The following is a 17,681-nucleotide window of genomic DNA, read 5'->3' on the forward strand; positions in this document are numbered from 1 at the left end:
ATTTCTCGCATTGTGATAAAACAATGGTACATAGAGCCATCGAATTTTGAATGACGAAATCCTACGGCGAATATGGGCATCTGAAATCCCAAATTTGGAATTTGTTTTATTATAGATTTTATATTTTGTAAAACTTTTTAACGAATTTTTGATTTACAAACTCAATGCTTTAAAAGCGAGAAATGGCAACGTTATATAGAAAAAAAAATACTTTTATCTCCAGCTCGCGAGACTGTGTATATCGGAAATTCTAAAGATATGCTTAATTTAACATTATTTTGCGATATTGCTCTTGAACTGAATTTTATGGTTTAAGTGCAAAGAACATGATATTTAATAAATAAAGGTAACACTCAAAACGTTAAAAAAACGCCCCTTTGGACGTAATTTAAAATCTGAAACATTTCAGATTTTTTATTTTTTTTATTTATTTATTTTTTTTTTTTTTTTTTTTTTTTTTTTCCCCAAATCTTACAGAAAACCACCAAGTTGATGGAAGACAGCCAAATGTGGATAATTTTGCTATAAAAGTTGTTGCGTAGTTACAGCGTATTTGTCTATGTTCTCACGTTCTGCTTGAGCTATTTTTACAGTTCAAACGCTGTTAGATTCAGAATGATAAGATCTACACTTCTGTATAAGAAATAAACAATCTTACACAAAACATGGCCCACAAATCCAATTCTACAATAAAATAGACTCTAAAATTATAACCCTAAATGCAATAAATAAGTAAATAAATAAAACAGTACAAAGTATTACAGCAATACATAAAAGCAACAATGCAAGCAAATGAATTTTTAATATTTACAAGAACAACCGTAATGCATACTGCTGTCTTCATTGCTTTTTAAAATATTATTATCGTGATTTATTCTTCTGATCGTGATCTAGATCAGGAGGATTCGTGAATTTAAGTCCACGAATTTGGATCCATAAATGTAGATCTATGAATCCACAGCTCTCTAAGAGGGAAAACGTTTCGCCTATCACAGCCCTTAGACCCTTTATAGGACCAAGGACCAAGGCATTTGGATTATGGAGTACCTTTGCAATTAATTGCAATTACCTCCACATCATCGTTCAGATAAATGAATTAAATAAGAGAGAAGCAGTCGCTAAAGTTGATGAAAGAGCAGATAAGCTGAAGTCAGGAATCGCTAAGGGTCCTCATTGTTAGGACACATGAGGATCCTACAATGGATCCTACAATTAATCTCTCAAGATTACTTTAGGCTTGATAGTATTTTATAGCTTTAGGCTCGATACCATTAAGGCGTTATGCACTCACACTCGTTCATCCCTTTTCTGAAATTCAAACCCGGGCATTACATTAGGGCAGCTGGCAGTGCTAATTAATGGACCGAAGAAAACGGCCTTTTCCAAAATAGCTCATTTAGTACTTAAATTTTAAAAATATTTTTTTATTTCAAGTAATAAATAATTAACAAAATGCTCTTGCAGCACATAAATGATTTGTCTCAGTCAAATGAAGTCAAGTGAATATTGGAAATTTAAAAAAGAGCAGCAAGATTAATGCACTATTTGTGTTATATCATTTTTATAGAGTGAAATATGAAAACGTATCTCTGGTACTGAATATTGTAATACAAATATAGTTATGAATAAAACGAAAATAAGAATTACTTTTCGTCCTTTAGGCTTGCTAACTATAAAAGAGAAAAACATATTCTTGTTATTTATTTTTTAAATCTATGAATAAACATAACAAATTTTCTAGCCCTTGCCTCAAAAATTACAAAGGAAATTGAAGAAATCAGAAATAACTGTAGCGTAATGTCCAGAAAATAATGTTTCCCTGTATGGTTTGAAGGATCTTGGTCACTACTGTGGGAACGGCTGTCAGGCTATTTTGTGTTGAGTGACGCCAGGTAGCGTATCTGACTCGTTTTAATGGTTGAGTAAAGTTGTGAAGTTGAGTAACTCCTGCTGCATTTAAAACTCAGAACATATTTATTCCAATTACGAGAAGCTCTTTACAAATATATGCAGGGTGTTTCATAGGTTATGGGACAAACTTGGAGGGGGGGTGGAGCGTACTAAAACAAGCATTTTTTGTATAGGAATGTGGCGTTTAAAGGGACGGTTTAAGGCAGGAACGCAAAAAAATGACACGAGAGGAAAATGTGTGCATGTACAAAATCAACGCAAAGTGCTTCTTTGCAGCAATACAGTATTCACAATAAATGTTCGAAAAAGGGAACACTAACAGTAATAGGAACTACAGCTGTGATTGGCTGGCAATGCAGCGGTAGAGGGCTGTAGTGAGCCGGACAAACCACGATTCGATGCATCAGAGGATCATTCTCAACTCTGATGTCGAGCGTGATGGGTGAGTTTACGCACAGGAAAAAGCTGACATGCATCTCATGTACGGTGCTGCCAATGGGAACGGCAGAGCAACATTACGGTTGTACCAGGAACGGTTTCCGAGCAGGCGTATGCCGAAGCACACAATATTCGAGAGTTGCATCGGTCTCTGTGTGAAAACGGGTCATTTGAAGCAACCTATAACACTAGGAGTGAGAGAAGTGCATTACAACCTCGCGTTGAAGAATCCATCTTGAGCATTGTGCAGGAATCACCTCAGACAAGTACAAGAGCTATTGCACGTCGTCTGCAGCTGAGTCATTCCACCGTTTGGAGATTATTGCATGAAAATGGTTTGCACCCATTTTCAGAGAGTCCAAGCCTTGAAAGAGACAGATTACCCTCTTCGAGTTCATTTCTGTCATTGGTTCTTGCAGCAGTGTGTGGCGCAGGCGGATTTCCCATCGGATGTGCTATTCACGGACGAGGCAACTTTCTCACAGGATGGCATCTTCAATAGCCATAACATGCACGTGTGGGTAACTCATAATCCACACGGCACACGTCCACATGTATTCCAAACCCGCTTCTCCGTAAATGTGTGGGCGGATATTGTAAACGACTACCTCATAAGCCCATACCTCTTACCTGCGCGTACAAATGGCTTATGTCATCATATTTTTCTGCAAGAGGTGCTACCGGAATTGCTGCAGGATGTTCCGGCTGTCATTCGTGATCGCATGTGGTTCCAGCATGATGGTGCAGCAACCTTTAACCACGTGGGGGTCCGCAATTACTTGGATGGGACATTTCCGGGCCGGTGGATTGGCCGTGGTGGACCCATCCGATGGCCACCCCGTTCGCCAGATTTATCCAGCTTGCATTTTTTATGGGGCCGTCTAAAGAGCATCATTTACGAGACTCCCGTTGACTCACTGGAGGACCTCGTTGCACGACTATCCATTGCGGCTGCAAAGCGTGCACGAAATGCCTGTCGTTTTTCAAAATGTTCGCCAGTCCCTTCTGCGACGTTACCAAGAATGTATTACTGCTGGTGGTCGCAATTTTGAACATTTATTGTGAATACTGTATTGCTACAAAGAAGCACTTTGCGTTTATTTTGTACATAAATACATTTTCCTCTCGCGTCGTTTTTTTGCGTTCCTGCCTTAACCCGTCACTTTAGGCCCTAGATTCCTATAAAAAAACGCATGTTTTAGTACGCTCCACTACCCTCCAAGTTTATCCCATGATCTATGAAATACCCTGTACATATAATTCATAGATTCATAGATAGGTATTAAAATGAATAAGTCCTCGTAGTGTGACGAGTGTGTTAACCAAGTTCTCTCTAGTCGAGAATTTAGAGGCGTTCTTCTTGTGTTACTCCGATGGCAAAAATCTTCAAACTGAATTAGCTACGCCTCCCTAATTTTACAGTAGCATTTTACATCCTCTGATTCGTTACATCTGGAACGATATCGGAGGGAAAATCAAATCATTGGTTCGTCATCCCTCCTGAAATCGAGAGGCTTTGACGGCAGACACTGTGCAGAACGTTAAAATCGCCTGACACTAGTCATGAAGTTATGTCTCTGCGACGTCAAAAACATGTCGTGTGACACATCGTAAAGGCTGGGAACAGTGAATTGCAGGGACCTTTTGTTTTTTAACTTTTACACTGCTAAGGAGGACTACTGACCGGGAACAAGCCCTTGCAGTATGAGAATTGCAGGGACTGCACACACGATTTACTTATCTCTGTGTGGTCCGCCGCGTGGTAATAAACATTTTGTAATATGCCCTAAAATATTTTTTTATTGAGGCTGTTGACCAATATAGATTCTGAACAGCATTACAGTATTTCTCTCTGTCAGCTAGTGACAATATGTTACAGCTAATGACATAAAAACGAAATTTCATTTGATATAATTGAATAAAATTCATTAGACGGGAAAACTAACTCTGTTTGCTATGTTAAATCAAAACGCTAATTTATTCTTAGCTTCCTTCTTTAATGAAACTCTTTCTCTCCTTCTTCGACATTCTAATGGCATTTTGAACATTTTATCTTGTTAAATCATAATCAAAACCATCTATGAAATTGAAAAGTCCAGATATTTTAAAATTCCTTTCAGTCCTCTTTTGTGAAATTAATTTCCATCCATCTATCATTCTTTCACACATCTTTTGTGAAAGACGTTGTACTTCATCTCCAGACATCAAAGTAAGATTATGTCCAGCAATTCACTCTGCTAAAATATATGAATTACAGCTTTTATAAATTTATTTACTAAGAGATCAAAGGGTATCTTATTGGAGACTCAAGGGGTTATAATATTGGAGATTGAAGCTAAGTTTCAAGCAACATATTTGTTGGACAACCTTCTTGTCTCTTCATTTAGGTGCGCTCCTCTGATATAACAAGTCTTGTATTTTTCATTTCCAATCTCTAGTTTTCTTTCAAATTTTTATTAAATACTGAGATATTTTTTCTTCAAAATATACCTCATGAAAATATGAGTTCGAGTATACACTTTTAGGATCACATTCCATGTAATAAAATCTTGAGTTAATGCTTGCATTTGCTCCTTTCAAATGCTAATTCTTACAGATGTAATAAATTGTCAAATTTTTTTCTGTAATGTGTTTTCATATGTATCCAAAACTTGAAAAATGTATCATGTTTGCATTTAGTACTAGAAAGGGTCTTTTTATACAATTCAAGCATCTTAGAAAACGGAATCTGAATATATCTGGTATAATTTTTGAAAAATGTTATGGTATTCCAGCTTGGTGAAAGATAATGACTTAGATTCTTCCATACACTTGATCTGAGGAATAGGACACACTCTGGGACATCTAGATAATATGCAGCTTTTAAATGTAGCAAAAACATACACACACACCAGAATATTTCAGCACCATTTTATTCACCATTCTGTTGGATAATATTCAGGAGTTTTCAAAATTATATTAAGATTTAATAAGGAAACTTCTTGCCCTTCTGGTATAAAAATATCAAAAACATAGTATAGAATTAGCAAAGAAAATGAGCAAAACTTACAAATAGAGCAAATTTACAAATCAAAAAAACTACAATACGGAGAGATGGTATTAAGTCTTTAAATTACCACTGTAGTTAATTTTTTCATGGAGTGGAAAACTCATGATCTGTTCTGCATATGAAAATTGTTTCTTTCTGCATCAAGTTAAAAAACACTACATTGTAATCCACTGACAATTCAGAGCCACGCCTCCTTAAAATAATGACAGGATTGTGTGGGTTGGAAATGAGGACAATAATACTATAGATCTTGAATTAATCGAGATTTTTTTTAATGTTCCAGATATGACATCTGTCCACAGGAGAAAAAGCTGAATTTTTTAGATCCGAAAATCTGAAAATCTGATCTGAAAAAATCTGCATTGTACACTGTAATGTATATTGCATTTGAAAGGAGCAAATGCAAGCATTAACTCAAGATTTTATTACATGGAATGTGGTCCTAAAAGTGTATACTCGAACTCATATTTTCATGAGGTATATTTTGCAGAAAAAATATCTCAGTATTTAATAAAAATTTGAAAGAAAACTAGAGATTGGAAATGGTTTCTACTTTATGACGTCGGTTAAGTTGTGATTCGATGCCGGTTTCAGCTGCGAGGTACTGGAAGAAACTTATTCTAAATTCAACTGTTCTAAATTCATATTATAAGGTCGTTAAATGTTTAATGGCATTTCACGTCCCACGAATCTTTTGAAAGTTTTATAGCTTTTTAGTGTGCCTTTTAGTATTAAAATAATATTTTTTACACTAAGACGCATCCCATCTTAGTTGCCATGATTCTCTTAGTAACCTTATGAAGCTTTGAGTAATTACATTTAGATTTCTCTAACAAAAGAAAATAGTTTGATACTTCTTAGAATGATTTACATTCGTTACATACGCAAAACATGTTCATAATAAGAGATTTATATTTCGTTTCAATACATTGAGACAGTCCTTTAAGTGAAAGATACAGTAATTTTCCATACTTATTAACTATGAGGTGAAACTGTTATATGCTTTATGACATCATCTGATGACGGTACTATGGCTAGGAGAAGTGCGATTGCGTCAATGGAAATTCAAGTCTTCAAACTGAAGAACAGTACGCAAAAACACTACAGACAATTCTTTAATTTAAAGTGATAATTAACGCTTGCCATCATTAGGGCTTTTAATTACGAAGTAGCTCGTTTATTTTTCAAGATACATCAACTGACCAGCGACTATAGTAACGATGTTTGCTGTTAAAGATTTTGTAATTGGTAACCAAAACGTCATTTTCTTTTCTTATATCTAACAAAATAAGCAAAACTTCATTTGAGGTGTGGTTAGCTATAACAAAAGTGATGGTACTATAAAAAAAAGCGACATAATCATATTGGGACAGGACACGATGTCATGAAATCTTCTAAACTCACATAATGAAATATTTTCCCTACTTTTCATGTTTAAAATAATTCTGAAAGCTGTTTAAAACTACCTTGAATCTGCATGGCATGAGTAAGAATACTTAATATTTTCTATATCCATCGAAAAATTTTGTTCATTTTAATTTCACTTTGTAAATTATTAGTAAAATATAAATTATTTGCTCAATTTTTCTATTTTACAGTCCTTTTTTATAGATATTAAGGAAAACAAGTTGTGCAATAGATAATAGTATACGAGGTTATGTAAGGTTATCAGGACTTGTACTCCTCTTCACTTGCTTTGGAAACATGAACTGTCCTGACTCGGAACAGGGAGCTTACTCAAGCTATGTTCAATAACTTGTGAAGTAGATTATACACACAGGAAAGGTATACGAAACCCTTTATTTTTCTATCTTTACAGAGATTTCCGGAACTTCGGAATACAGAGACCAACCACTTGTGGTCTGAACGTAAGAATATAAAACTATTAACTAAAACTCTAACTAAAATTAACTTTGGATTAATATAAAAGTGCTTAGCTTTAAGATCGGCCGTTATTTAACAAAATCAGTATGTAGTACAGAGAGCTGCTAAAACTACGATACGTTTGAAATTATCAAGAGGACTAAACCTCTGGCCTTGAAGGCAACCAGCAACCGAGTAAAACTACTATGGCAAGCGGCTTGCAATAACTCTTTCCTCTCTCTTGCTTGGCAAAAAGCCACAACTTAAGTATTTTGCGTTAGCAAGACAGATTTGCATAAATAAGTTAAAGCTTTTAATTCTGGCCGGAAGTAGAAAATAAGAAGTGATAGTAAAGATTTAAAATAAAATAAACGTTAGTAAAACTTAGGATCCTTACAAGGTTACCTCTGGGGTTCTCTTATCATTCCAAATGACATAGTTATATTTAAGGATTTTTTCTTTATGAGAAAGATTTGGTATGGCATTTTTTTTTAAATTTTATTAAACTTCTCATATGTTAGTTATTAATTCAGCGTTATAATTAATTATTTATGCTATAAAACTAGTTTACATTTCATTTTACTTAATAATTTATTTTTCTGCTAAATTCTACGGCTCTTCTTTTACTCCTATATTGAAACAAATATTTTAATTACCGAGTTTTAAGTTGTTTTTTTTTTTATATGTTCACTTTGTATTTTTTTTTTTTCAGTTAAAATGACACAGCAATTTATCACTTGGCACAACTTTTTTTTAACTGAATTTAAGAAAAATGTGATACATAGAACGGCTGTACCAAAAATCGAGTTAATAAGATAACAGATCTTTTGCACCTGCAAGTTTCTTTACTGATACTCTTGGTATGCAAAGAACGCCTCTTGGACTTGACTCTTATCTCAACTTATTTGCCTAAAGATCTTTCGAAATTTTACTCGGGCGAGAGCTTAATCCAAATAGTTCAAGGATTTCAATAATACTATGAAAAAGGATGTTAATTTACGACAGGAAGCTTCAGACTCACATGATAACGAGGTTTACTAATAATTCTGAGGATTAACTTTAGGTCCACCCATTATCAGACGACAGAAGAGCTGTAAATGGCCACAAATTTGAGGATTACGGATTACCTCTGTAAAGACGAAGGCCGAAGTGTGGGAAGGTGGACGCAAATTTCATTTTAAATTGAGGATATTGTCAACACGTGAATACATATAGAACTAAATGTATTACTTTTTTAATTCTGTTACAAAAAAATGGGATTATGTAAAGTCCATATATGAAAAGTAAAGATTCAATCAGAGATGCGAGAGAGGTAAACCAGATATCATGGGTTTGTGCGGAAAAAAAATTTCAGATTAAATCTAGTTGTTGGTTAATTAAATCTTATTTCATTCATAGACAATAATTTGAAAGGAGATTATCATACCTAAATCTGTTTCATGAGTTATTAAAATTTATAACACGAATAATAAGGTAAGCGTTGAAAATGAGTAAGATAGCTAAGCTATTATTTTAAGATATAGTTCACGTGGGACCATCGGAATAGATGGATCTGATTTTAAAATAAATCAAGCTTCTTAGATTTTGCACCGAAATAATTAAAAAATGCTCAAGATTTGCATTTAGAGATGGAAGAGGCAACTTGACATACTGCTTTTAACCAGCATGAAAGAAACTATCGCGCAGCAAAATAAAATTACAGTGTGTATTTCGTACACACTGCACTTAAGAATTGCCATTGTGATAGAATTTAAATTGGAAATATTTATACAATGGAATTTTTAGGGCACACCACCTGTTGCAAAGTGATGACCTGCTGCTATAGTCACACCAGACATTATCCAGCATATGCGGATGCAAAAAGAATGCCATTTCGATATCGGCATGGTAACCCATTCGGAGCACGTATTAAAATTTATTAACTTGTAGGGATTTATATTTATTTTAACTAACAATTTAAAGTTTGAGTTTAGACCTTTCCTTTAAGCCTTCATTCCCCTAAATTAAAAAAGGAGGAAATGCAAATTTTTCTACTTTGAAGGAAGCAGTTAAAAGTCGCGTTTCGGTAGGAGAAAGGGAGAGTTAGGCTCTAGCTGGAGTTTCTGCCGTAGGTACGTTTGTTTACTACTGGTTCAAGTGGCTTTAGTGCATTTATCTGCTACCACTAGCTTCAAAGGGGGTTTAAGTTACGGGATCTTGCTGAGCCCTGTAGTCTAGGTCTATCGTTTGTTAATATCTTCCAATTTTAGTTTAATTAAGTGATTTTCAGTTACCGCCAAAGCAGAGGCGAAGTTTGTTAGCGTCGAATTGACGCATTGTTAATTTTAAAGAGTTAATAAAGGGTACTTTAACTCTTCTCCTTTAAAGTTTCCTGCTACTCAAAATTTCAGATAGAAGTTAACTCACCTGGACTCTACATTTTTATTTACGTCTTCATGTTTCATGGCTATTTGAAAATAGCCTAACGCAAGATCTAGAGTGGTTATAAATTTTGTAGATTTTATTTTCCTAATAATATCCTCAATCACGGGTAAAGGGTAAACCTGAAATTTAAACTATTGAGTTTTCTATAATCTATAGCAAAGAGATATGCTTTGGGATCCGTAGGGAAAATTGTTCTTTTTCCTGCAGAGCACAACAGGGCTCGCATATTCACTATTTATGAGAGTTATAATTTTATTTTTTAACATCTCTTGTATTGTGGTCTCAATGATGGTCTCTTTCTCCTTGTCGTACCTATACGGTTTCGCTTTACAAGGTTTAGTTGATTTTAATTCAATAGAATGAGTTACTATCTGAGTGTTCCCTGCCTTATCAGAAAATTTACTTACGATTTCTTGCAGCTTGGCTCTTTCATCTTGCTTTAAATGATGGAGATCAATTACTGGAATATTTTCAGCAGCTTCCACCACCCTTGACTCCATGTCCAACGTAACAGAGTTACTTTAAAAGTCAATTCTAGCGTTAGGCGCCTTCAGAAATTGAGTTCCCAGAATTACTTAGTTTTGCAAGTTTTTCGCCACTTAAAATAGGATTTTAAGGTTTTCGTCCTTAACTTGCACATTAAGTGATAGTTTCTCGATACATTCGCACACTTTCCCTTGAGCGGTTATTATTTCCGTCGTGTTAATTTTAAATAATCTTACTTTTCTAAAATATCTATAATAAAAATTTCGATTTAGGAAGTTTCCTTCTCCTCCGGTATCCACGAGTGCTTCTACGGGAAAATTACTTAAAAGAACCTGTATTACAGGTAATTGGGAATTTTTCACAACCACAGTATTTAAATACATTTTAGGGGGATTTTTTTCGATTCCCAAAGAGTCTCATCCCTCAAATTCTCAAACTCCTCTATTCCTTTAAAGCCGTTTTTCCTCCTGCTGTTTTCTGGGTACGCTGGCGGGTTTTGGCGTCATCCTTATCATTGTTGCTCGTTGACGGCTTAGGTGAAAAACGGTTTCCTCCGTTGTTTTTATTTCTTTCCGAGGCTAGGTGGAGAATTGCTGATTAAATCGCTGTGCCGGAAATCTTGAATCCTTTGCTATCCGCCGATTCTGAAACTTTACGGCTAATTCGAATAATTCTTGCAGAGTTTGAGGATTTCGAAGTTCCACGAAATCTTGAAGGGAGGGTAATAACCGCGGCATTATGATTTCAGTGACTTCGCTGTCGGTTTTCCTACCGTACAGCATATTCACTAGCTAGACTTTTCGCAGGATAAATTCGGTTAGATCTTCAACCCTCCGTTGCTAGAAGCTGTATAATTCGGCTTCAAGCTTTGCACGACTATCTTTTAACTATCAGGAACGCTTTTAGGAGTGCCCCTTTGAAATTCTCGAATGTATAGGCGAGTGAACCAACTTCGCCAAATAGGAATTTCCCAATTCCTTTCCACCAAGCTTCCGCCTGTCCTCGGAGGGTACTCGAAGCAATAAGCTACTCTCTGCCTTTCCGGCACCGGATGCAATTGAAAGTGCGTCTCAAGGGCTTCCGGAAATGAGGTGACGGAGTTCTTTCCGTCGAGTACCACTGATGGTTTAATTGCTGTCCTCATATTTTGTATTAGGAAGCCAAAGCCATCTAACGGGGGGTCACCATTGGGTCTGGCTCTTCTGAGCCTTGTGGAGATACTTCTTCATCGGCCATCTTCTTCTTGGTTCGTATTAATTCGAGCGCCAATGTAGAGTCCAGGTGGGTTAACTTCTATCTGAAATTGGAGTAGCAGGAAACTACACAGAGGAAGGGTTAAAGTACTCTTTATTAACTCTTTAAAATTTACAGTGCGTCAACTCGGCGCTAACAAACTTCGCCTCTGCTTGGGCGGTAACTGAAAATCACGTAATTAAACTAAAATTTGAAAATATTAACAAACGATAGACCTAGAATACAGGGCTCAGCGAGATCCCGTAACTTAAACCCCCTTTGAAGCTAGTGGCAGCAGATAAATGCACTTAAGCCACTTGAACCAGCAATAAGCAAACGTACCTACGGCAGCGACGGTAGCTAGAGCCTAACTCTCCCTTTCTCCTGCCGAAACTCGGCTTTTAACTTCTTCCTTCAAAGTAGAAAAATTTGCATTTACTTCGTTACAGCATTTAACTATTCTGACACTGACAATTAGGGGAATGAAGGCTTACAGGAAAGGTCTAAACTCAAACTTTAAATTGTTAGTTAAAATAAATATAAATCCCTACAAACTTATACGGCATTTCTTAGCATGCCTTCGTGGTATAATGGTCAGCACAATAGGCGCGTATTCGAGAGGTCCGTTGTTCGAGTCCCGGCGAACCGTTACTCATTTTTCATCTCTCCTGATTTCAAAAATTACCTACTACCTCTACAAACTAAACGGTTAAGAAAAAGTAACTTTCATGTTTGTCTTGTAATAAAATTTGTTAAGCTGCCTTAAATATTTTAATTTAGTTTACCTACGACTGTTTACCTGTGAGTGGAATTTTGTTATCGATTTTTAACCTACTTCCTGATAAGATATGAAGTTCGAATTTTGTACATACGCTGTTTCTAGATGATAATCCAACAATGGCGTGATGGGATTTTTTTTTCAAAATTTTATTTTGTTTTTGTTTTTATTTAATGTTTAAAGGATTTTTTTCACTTATATCTTCGTTTAACGAACAAACTAAGCTTATCAGAATTTTACTGCTTGTACCAGCGAAGAAAGCTGAAACCAATCTTTTTCAATGAAACTTGTATAAAATTGAACTTAATTTTTGTGCGAATTTTTGAAAATCGCTCGTTATTACGAATATTTGGTGCTAATGATTTTAAAGTTTCAACGTCTAAAAACGTATCTAATTTTGCAAAGAAGTTTTAAAATTTTCACATATTATAAACATTTCGTCCATTTATAAAGCATGGACGATAAAAAAAAATAATAATTGAGTGATTTTCTACGTTTTTTAGAAATGTCTGCTGCAGTCTGGAACAGAAGGAAGAAAAAATGTGTCTCCTGGAAAAATTACTTTTGAGTCTGCCATCATGGCCCATTTAATGACGGTGTTTACCATTTTGATGCATTTAATGACGAACTAGCCATATTCGTTTTTTAATTCTAGTTTCAAATAAAATTCTCGTTTTAAAATTGTTATTCCAGCTAATTTCCGAGACTGAATATTCAAAGTGATGTCTTCGCTCTGTGAATGACGTTCATCTATTTTTCTTTATTTCATAATTTCCTTATAATTTAATGATTTTAAGCTTTATTGTATTTAAGCTTTCTACATTCGTATAAAGAGCTGATTAGATTTGATGTAAGACTGTAGAAACGGAAATTGTATTTTACAAGAAACCCATAACAGTCTTTAACGGGCAGCCGTAAGTAGCACTTTATTTGAAACTCGTAATAGTTTTTAATGAAAACCTGTATTTAAATAAAAATCTATTCATTTAAATTTCAATTTTAAAACTTTTATATGATTGGGAACAACATATTAGATTTTGGCTAAAATGGATAAACCGAAAGTGATAAATTACTTGAAGTTCTGAATAGTTTTTTTGCAGGAAAAAAATAAATAAATAAATAATAATAATAAAGAAATAAAGAAAAATAAAGAAATAAACTGATGTGATACTCCAAAACTTCTCAGATTTGGCATTTAAAATACGTATGTGATTGAGAACAATATATTGCATTTATAAACACTAAATGTATTCTTGGAATTATGCTAAACACAACGAGAATGAGCTCATTATTAAGAGAGCTCTTCTTAAGAAGAATGCGAAATACGTTAGATTCAGTCCTCAGTTTTGCGTTTGTTTCACTTTTGTGCCGAATCCCTTTTCAAATTAAGGGACGCTCCCACCAGATGTTATTGCTACGTATTATTTTTAAAGAAATAATATAGCAAATATAAATAATATAGTGAATATAAAATGAAATCTGTGGCAATACTTTACACTCTGTCAGTAATCCTAAAGAAATGCTACTTTTAAAAAATTTTCTGATTTGACTTATAAATAAGTGGATAATGCGTAGAGCATCGTACAGTAACTAAGCACGTTTTCTGTGGCTAACATTGCAAAAATGGTGAGCTTGCGAGAAAACCTTAGCTTGTAGAGACATTTGATTATTTCGAAGCAGGAGAGATGAAAAATGAGCTATGCCCTCGCTGAGACTCATGCCAAATGCTGCAAGAAAGTGTTAAAATATTTAGACTATATATTCTGCATAGTAAATTTTAGCGGAAGACCAAGGCTTAATTTCTAAGATTAGAAGTGCTGGAGCCCTATGGAAGACCGTCAGCAGAGAGGAACAAGAGTAAATAAATAAATAAAATGACTATTAAACTCATTAATAATTTTAAATAGTTAATTATTATAAAATTAATTGATATTTAATTATTGTTTATAATTTGTTATTTAATCAATTATTATTATATAATTAATTAATAATTATTAGATAATTAATTATTATTTATTGAAATGATTAAAGATTGAAGTAATTAACTAATTAAAATTAAATAAAATGTAAAGAGATAAATTGAAATTTAATACGCGATTTTTAATATAATTTTATTGTTAAAATAAGATTTTCGAGATAAAATTTCTACTGAACCTGTTATTCAATTACATAAAAGAAGTGCCGCAGCCAGGGCTCCAGTGCGTTCCGGCTAGAATTACGATTTATTACAAAAACTAAGAAGCACCGGAGTCGAGATCCGGTGGGTTCCGGCCCAATTTAAGTTCTGATCGTAGGGGAGGGGAACTCTTTTATCATCACAAAAATTAAATATACTTAAAGTACAGCTGATGAAAATTCCAGGGCGAAATAGAATGAGGGTATGAGTGGGTGGAAACAAAAAAAAAAAAAGTGAGGAGAACGTTCTTTTTGACCGCGGCTCTCTGTTCATATAATTATAGCCATCAGGCCGATGGGTGTCAGGGGTAAATGTGTGCTGAATCGGACTCCTAAATGTAAAGTTGCTGGTTACGCTTTGCCCTCCCCTCCCCTCACCACATTAGTGGATACTGTGGGAAGACGATGTATAGGACGTGCTTGAGCAGTTTATCTCAGTATTTTCACTCTTATTATACTCGCTGTCACTGAACGCACATTTAAGAACACAAATCGTCCTTCCTACGAGGATAACTAACTGTAAGCATCGATAACAATACACTACATACAATGGCATGGCTAGAAATTTAGGCGTTCCTAAATAAACTCCCTCAAATTTATTGCTTTTTTTAAAGGGAAAGATTTCCGCATGTGAGTGCGGGAACTTCATTTGAACGTCATGTTCTCATGACTTCGTATTTCTAGGGAAATAGAGTATTGCAAAGTCTGCTTATTGTTAAACTAAAACGTTAGGAATTCTAAATTTTGTTCCCTTTAAATTGTGGTTCAGTTTTATAAAATATATTCTGAATATTTCTTATATTTTGAATGGTAAATTTTGGCGGAAAGCAGATGAATAGCAACCTAAAATCCACATATTTCAAGCCTCCCCTAAATGCTATTGCCAAGTACATACCTTCAAATGAAATATTTGTCAGTTAACCCCAAGAAAAGTTGGACTAGAAATTTTTTCCATACAGAACGATTTAAAATTGATAATACTCGTGGTGCCATCTTTTGCCGATTACGGAAATCAAGACAGAAAGACAGTCGAACTCATGTGCTCATGAGATACTAGTGTTGAGTCAGGAAATTTCTAAAAAGAACAAGAAGGATACTTCAACGTACTTTTATCCATTAAGGGTCTCTTACTAGCAATATATAAGTTATGCAAGTGCTAATTGCAGAAGTGAAAGAATACTGCGACAAAAAATAATTTAACAATGAAGCTATTGATTGTATGTCTAACCGCGCTTTGGCTTTGTTTCAAAATTTAAAAAAATAAATAAACCACTAGAAGTTTTAACAAATCTTTACCTAAAAAGCAATGTAGAGAAGATTAAAAAAAGTCATTTCTTATAAAAGAAAACATTAATTTTCTGTTTGTGCTGCCATCTACTAACAAAAGATAAAACTATAAAATGTTAATTATTTAAAGAATCTTCTAAGATTAAAACTATGGCTAAACGTCCAGAGTCGGCGCTAGGATTTTCAGTTCAAGCCCGTGAATTCTAAAAAAACACTTTCATGCAAATTCTAAAAAGCAATTTTTAGTTTCCCCTCTTTTTACATACTATAAAAATTTTAAGAAGAGCGTAATTAAGTAATAAAATTATACTTAATTCTTAAATGCATGTAGTTACCATTTGGCCACATATTCATATTTAGTCATGTAAATCAAATTAAAATACAAATTTTAGCTTACTGCATAGTGTAACTAATTTAATACATACTGTTTACGTTACTGTTACATATATAGTACATTTTTTTTTGTTTACGTATATAGTTTAGTTATACACTGAAACTTACGTATAAGTTTCAGTGTGGTGGCACCACTAACGGTGTAAAGGTCATTATTGGGAGTTGATTGTGGACATCATTTGTGTCGCATTTTTCCAAATGTTTAAGCATAACATAAGCACTTTATATAAATAATGTTCTTGCTAGGGACATTTACTAGTTTCCGCTGAAAAGGTTGATGATTATTCTCTTATACCATCGAGACATGAATTTCTGACTGCTAAAGCTTTTTAAAATAATTTAAAACTGTATTTCTTAAACATGAGTGTTTTTTAATTATATTTTGCTGTGGCTGATGATATTGAGCTGTGCAGAGATATTCAGAGCGGCAAGTAAATGATGAAACAGCTTTTATATAAGTGTTAAAAACAAAGGTATGAGAAAATGTGCTGCTATTGAATTCGTTGCACTGAAAGATCAATGAAGAACTAAGATAGCGTTTGTTGCTTTGAAAACCAGAATATCATCTGCAAGTTACAAAATACATCTGGCCCAAAACTAAGATCCCTAATTAAGATGTTAATCAAAATCTTATAAATTACCATTATATAAAGGACAGTATTTTAATAAATCCCATATAAAACGAACGACTGAAATATATGTTGAAATCTTTTATTCTCCTTTCATTTGCATTACGTAAAGTCCTGAGATGAAGGTAAAATTGAAACAAAACATATCATTCGTCAAGGTTTTATTAAAGTAAATGTCAAAACATGTTACAATTTTCCCGCGTTGTCGTTTGCTCATATTAGTACGCAATCGAAGATAATGGGGTAATATTTGGTAGTTTTCAGAAAAACAAAAACAGTTTCGAACTTATTAGCCCAAAGAGGCAATGTGCCTAGAAAGGCTATAAATTTCGCTTTGACATTTCGCGATGGTTCACTATAAACTGCGTTTCACTTTTAAAATTCTTGCCACCAAATGTTAGAGCCCTGCATTATATTTAAAGAAATTAAATAATGAAGATTTTGCACGAATGTATGTACGTTTCTCATAGTTGAAAAAACAACGGTACCTAGAGACATCAAATTTTGAATTACATAGTCCTCTACTCGAATATGAATGGAGGCCCAATTTTGGAGCATGGAATTTGTTTTATTATCTACTTCATATTTTGTAGAACATTAACAAATTTTTGATTAACAAACTCGACGATCTCAAAGCGAGCAATGACTGTAAGGGGGGAAAAAAATTATCTCCAGCGCGAGAGACTGTGTCTCGGAAATTCTAAAGATAAGGTCTTTTAAAATTATTTTGTGATACTGCTGTTGAAATGAGTTTTATGGTTTAAGTGCGAAGAAAATGATATTTAATAAAAAGTAACTCCCGAAACGTTAAAAAAAACGCCCCTTTGGGCGTAATATAAAATGTAAAAGCTTTCAGAATTTTTTTTTTTTTTTTTTTTTTTTTTTTTTTTTCTGTGTAGTACATAAATTTTCAGTCTGGTTCCTGCTAAAGTAAAAATGCAGTAGATTTAGTGCAGTTCTCATCCACGGGAATTCCCACAATCAAAATTAGCATGTGTCTATTGTATCAAATTTA

The sequence above is a fragment of the Stegodyphus dumicola genome, chromosome 6 (genome assembly GCF_044657685.1).
Source record: "Stegodyphus dumicola isolate Sdum_Otavi_A_Nest chromosome 6, ASM4465768v1".
NCBI classification, from domain to species: domain Eukaryota; kingdom Metazoa; phylum Arthropoda; class Arachnida; order Araneae; family Eresidae; genus Stegodyphus; species Stegodyphus dumicola.